Source organism: Filicampus tigris, chromosome 18 (assembly GCF_054856515.1).
Source record: "Filicampus tigris isolate MCC_2025a chromosome 18, RoL_Ftig_1.0, whole genome shotgun sequence".
In the NCBI taxonomy this organism is placed as follows: Eukaryota; Metazoa; Chordata; class Actinopteri; order Syngnathiformes; family Syngnathidae; genus Filicampus; species Filicampus tigris.
The window spans coordinates 6,963,232-6,969,231 of record NC_141234.1 but is presented as its reverse complement, the minus strand read 5'-3'; positions in this window follow the sequence as shown (position 1 = coordinate 6,969,231).

Genomic DNA, 6,000 nt, shown 5'->3' with positions numbered 1-6,000 from the left:
CAAGAACAACAGCCGCATGTAATTAAACGCCATATTGATTTTAATCAGTGGCGCAGCAAATTGACAGGCGGCTACCACTGGAATAATGATTGCGGGGAAAAGTTAATAAGAAGGCGAGCATGCTTCCGCGTGGCAGCTTGTTCAGGACGCCATCGACAGGTCACGTCACCTCTCCGCTGATCATGCGGGACAGCCCATCCCAAATTGCGCTACCGTTGACTGACTGACTGCTGTTTCTCAGTTCTGCACGCCTTCCCTTTGTGTGACTTTTGTTGCATTCTGGGTGAAAATCAATCCCGGATTAAGACGCTGTCAGCGCAGACTGGAGGGGAAAAAAAAGTGTGGGGAGAAAAGGGCAAAACGTATATTTGTGCGGACGAGAAAGTGTCTGAAGATTTATGCAGGATAATCAACCACAAGAAGTTCAGAAGAATGCGGAGACAAGCGCAGAGGTGAACGAAAGGCTCCGTTGATGTGAGGAGGGAAAGTAACATAGCGACGGATCAGGGAGGTGAAGCGATAACGGTTCAGGGGAGCAGACTTGAAGGAAACTATGCAATTACATAACTGATACTTGGCAGGCTGATGTTATTAAGCATTCTTGAAGCATTGCACATGCACATGGGAAAGGTGTTTCTAATATTTTGACCCTTACCGTAAAGTGGGTTACACACATATGATAAATGGGCCTAATTTTCCCCAATTTTGGTTATCACTAAAAGATTATTCTTACCGATTATCATGTAGTAGAAGACACAAATGCATGCCACTCAACTTTTTGTGCAAATGTAAGCAAACAAGGGCGTGTCAATAGTTGCAGAAATATTCTTGCCAACCGTTCTACCGTATGTTACGTAACACAACCATCACCTTGGATATTATTTTATATATATATATATATATATATATCTCCATCCATCCATTATCTATACCGCTTCTCCTCACAAGGGTCGCGGGGCGTGCTGGAGCCTATCCCAGCTGTCTTCGGGCAGTAGGCGGGGGACACCCTGAATTGGTTGCCAGCCAATCGCAGGGCACACAGAGACAAACAACCGCACTCACAATCACACCTAGGGGCAATTTAGAGAGTCCAATCAACTTACCATGCATGTTTTTGGAATGTGGTAGGAAACCGGAGTACCCGGACAAAACCCACGCTGGCACGGGGAGAACATGCAAACTCCACACAGGGAGGCCGGGGCCGGGATCGAACCCACGACCTCTGAACTGTGAGGCGGACGTGCTAACCAGTATATATTTATATATATATAAATATATATAATCTTTTAATCTTTTATGAAACAAATTACATTATTTTCTATTCTGCATGTACTGTGATCAGCTCTCTCTTGTATCTCTTTTGGCACCTTGCGCAGTTCCTTTTGTTAACCAGAACATGCTGACCCGCCACTGAGAGGACTTTTAGTGGTGAAAAGCACAAGTGCGAAAATCACTTGACTTCGCCGTGCCTTGAAGCCGAAAGTCTAAAATGAGACAGCGATTCTGTTTTGTCTGACTTTTTTTTTTTTTTAATGTCGTTTCCTTATTCAGACCCTCATGTCCGGATGCCACGTGATCGCTCCAAATGTACTCCTCACTCAGTCTCTCACAGTACACGGTGTACCCAGATTCAACCAGAGGCAAATTGTTTTATAAAATGAAATATTTGATGCATAATCACCGCTTTACCTGGAGAATTCTGCAGTCTTGGAGTCGACTGTCCTCACTTGCCTTTTGAACACAGTGAAGATGTAGCCTTGGCGCTGATAGAGAATCGCATAGCAGTGGTTTAGAAAAAACATTCCGACAAACACTTATTTGAGGTGACACAAATAAAGTTGGCGTCTCATATCTACTTTAACTGAATGGGATGCAATTTCGAGACATCACAATGCAAACACACTTTGATAATGTGATGCTTTTAACTTCTTATCTTTGTGCTGAACATTTATGGTTGAATGCAAACTCTTCAGTGTGGATTCTGTGGGACGCAGGACTTTTGGATACACACTCCAACTCATTAACCCAAAATCAATCACTTTTTCCCACTGTGTGTTTAGCATGCTAATTTGCTAAGAGTCAAACATAGCTTTGAGGGGATGGCAGAAATCCAATTATTTTGGCCTTTTGGTTTAAGACCATCTTAAATGGGAAACAGTTTAAAAAAAAATCCAATATATAGACAAATTGATTCACGGGGATCGACTGCTAACTCCACTGGGCAGCATTGATCATTACCTTCATGTATAGAGGAGTTAAGAACATTCAGAAAATCAAGCATTTGATTGCAACAACCAGTTGAAATTTTCTGTCAAACTCAGCAAACAATTACCTGGCTCTGCGTTGAGAAAGTCTGTTTAGCTTGATGTAAACAATCCATGCTAAACACCATAGACAGGCTAGCACCTGTTGCACGCTATAAAAGCAACGGATAGACAAACGGTGGAGCAACATATGCAGACAGAAAATAAAACAATACTCACAGGCATGTATTATTTATCCTCTAAGAAAGATGACTAATATTACAGTTATGTTATGCATATATGTAGATATGTAATATTAGTAGTTTTGTTATCCTGACCCCAAGGTGCGCACAACAGAACTCTGTACAGAAGAAGAAGCACAATGTCCATTATATTGAATTTAAAAAATTGTACATTCCGTCTATTTACGTTATTACTAAATGGTTTTATTAATGTACAACATTACAGAGCGTCATTTTCTGATTCAAAAGCACAGGAGGGCAGGCTGGAATAGATTAATGGCATTTCCATTCATTTCAATTGGGAAAGATGGTTTGCTTTATGAGTGTGGTCGCAGAACCAATTCAACTCATATCTCAAGCGATTTTCCCATATATTCCATGACGGATATTTTGTCAAACTGCCTACCTTCTTTTGGTTTCACTGGCTTTAAAAAGAACGAATGTGGGGGTTGCTTTGAGAGGTTACTGGTCCTGTCGCCTGGAGGCAGGGGACACAGATGGATGCACACACACACACACACATGCACACACACGCATCTGAGGAAACGTTCAAAAGGCTTGGCTTGTCAACATAGAAGACGGATAGATGGAGGCATCTGTGAGGGGATGGAGTGAAGAAGACGTTGAGGAGTGGGGGCTCGGGACGGCCCGCCACCACATTATCACCCTCATTACAATCACTTTCGCAACTGAGTGCGCTGAAATAATATCACGGCCCCCCTAGACGGGTGGCAGCGGGCAGATGTGATAAACGATTTGCCGCCGCTCCGTCAATTAGACATAAACGACTCGCGTCGACTTGACTTTGCTCTGTCTCATTTGGACGCTGGCGCTTTGTAATTCAGATGAACTCAACAACCGCGGCTAAGACTGCATGTTGTTTTCACCGGCGCTTGTCAGGAGCTATGAATGAGAGCGAGTTGCCTACGTATCGGAGAGGAGATGAAAGCAACCTGGAGAGACCAGCTCGCCTCGTTGCTATTCCCTAATTAGGACTAATTGCCTCCGGGAAAGCGCGGGTGTGATTCCCCACTCAGGGGTGACTCGAAACAAATCGGTCGAGACAAATTAGATCAGTTGGTTGTATTGTTTTGCAGCACGCCGGCTCATTACACTCGTGTATCATGTCAAGCCCCATTCAGGCAGCAACTACAGAAACAATTGAAAACACATCATATGCTCTTTAAACTGCTGGGTCAAAAACAACCCAAATTGGGAGAAATAACCCAATGCTGGGTCCTAAAGCGATCAATGCTGGTTATTCATACCCAGCGCATTGGGTTGAGGATTTGACCCGGCATGTTGGGTCAAAATAATTCACCCAATTTTGGGTGAAAAATAACCCAATCTGCTCAAAATGCACTGCAACCCAGGAAGTGGGTTAGCAAAACAACCCAGGGTTTAAATCTGGGTTATTGACCTTCATGCAAAAGTTCTCAAAATTGACCACTGGCTGCGATTCACTCTAAAAACAGTAGGGTTAAAAATAACACAATTTTGGGTCAAAAATGGACCGGTCCACTAATTGGGTCAATTTGACTCAGGTTCTTAAGTTGTTTTGTACAAAACAGCCCAATTTTTCTGTTTATTTTCTCACCAAAACATCCCAGGAAGTTGGGTCAATTTGACCCAAGTCGTGGATCTGTCCTTTTTTGACCCAAAATGGTGTTATTCTTAACTGTGTTTAGAGTGTACGCTCTCACTCAACATCAGCTGGACGCGGCGCCGGTTCATCCGCATGCCTAATGAGGACGAGCGCTATACAGAAAATGGATGGATGGTTGTAGTTCATTGAGTGTAATGGATGTGGCCTACACATGCAATGATATCATCAACTTCTTTACAGTTTGTGGCTACTAATCTCCCTCCAATGAATCTCAGATGTTTCCACAGCATTACACCACTTAAGTTCCTATAGTCTATAGTTCCTCTTGTAATCAGACACGGCTGATAAAAATTACAGTTTGACTTCTTTTCACGAAGCGTTCAATGCCTTGGCCCGTTTTGGGGGTCCCCACCTCGCGACAAAGCCTCGCTGATCCCTGTCACCTACTTCACAAACTCCCCTCATTCCCTTCCAAAAACGGCCCACAATTGTTTCTCTCACGCCACCCAGCCCAAGGAGACACAATGCTTAATGCAAACAATAGCAACTCCTCCTCAAATGTGCTGAACTGTTGGTGTGTCTTCTCTCACAAATGTCCTTGTCCACGCTGCGGGAAGAAGGCCACTGTGCGAAGGAATTCAAGCCATTCCGGGAATCTTTCCTTCAAGCAAAACAAAACAGAGTCACTAAAATACACACGTCTTCATTGCATCACATGCTTACACTTAAGGGATGTACTTATAATGTATTTGTTTGTTAGAATTTTGTGTTAAAGGACAAGGACAAGGTGATACAATATTCAACATTAGTTCAGTTTATTCTCATGTACTAGTCTTAATTTTCTTCTCCCTCTTTCCTTTTTAAAGCAGTGAAAAACATTTGGTTTTGTGGGCATTCGAGTAAGACTATATTGTTTTGATTTATTCTATTTGTTATTTCCTATTTATTTTGTGGTTTTTAAAAATTGTATATCTGTATACGTGTATTATATAACTATTTAAAGCTTCTTGTATGCTCAGTGCGAAATGATCATAAAAATGAATAAAATGGATTTATTTACTTACAGTCCGACGGATATTTTTTCTCTCTCTTTTTTTGCCTTCAGGTCTCTTTGTTGTTCACTGGCTGCTATTCTGATGAGTAAAAAGAAGATCATGTATAGTTTATCGTCAGAAATTGTGGTGAATAAGGAGTCCAGTGAGGCCCTCGGGTTACAATCTATAGAGTTAATTATGTGACTTCAAAGAACAGAACCTTCCACTTTTACTGGAAGCTTGCCTCAAGCCCTCACATAAACTGTATGTAGTATGCATGTTTTGTGTCTCTCTGTTCTCTAGGGCAAATGTAACCAGAAGCACATATCAATGAGGAGCATCCTGTTACATTGAATAGTGAGGAGGCGGGAGGAAAACACAGGCTCCCTCTAGTGTAACCTTCCAATCTTGGGGGCGGGTGGGACCAACAGTCAAAAGAGTCAGGATGAGGAAGACTCTTTTTTTTTTGGTAGTTTCAAAGCAGTAAAGCAGGTTTAACGCAGAGTATTGATTGACAAAATAAGCAGCAGATGCGATCGTTGGCAGGCAAGCGATCGGACCCGAGGGGAAGGGATCTTGTGGTGGACTGTCATCCCTTGGCCTCAGGGGCTCCCTGTGGAGGGGCTTCCATTCATTGGCCTTGTAGTGACAGATGTCACTCCACCATTTAAAAAAAAAAAAAAAAAACGCTAATTCACCACTAAACAGCAGATGATACTGTAAGTGAGCAGGATCACCCCAGCCCCCTACGAAAAATTGTTAAAGGTAATTGGAGCAAATTTGTCATTTCAGAAGTCAAGTGGGTATCAAAATGGCAGCCTTTTGCCTTGATCAGTATCCAGGAAGTAGTCGTAAAATTATTTTGTGCGCAAAAT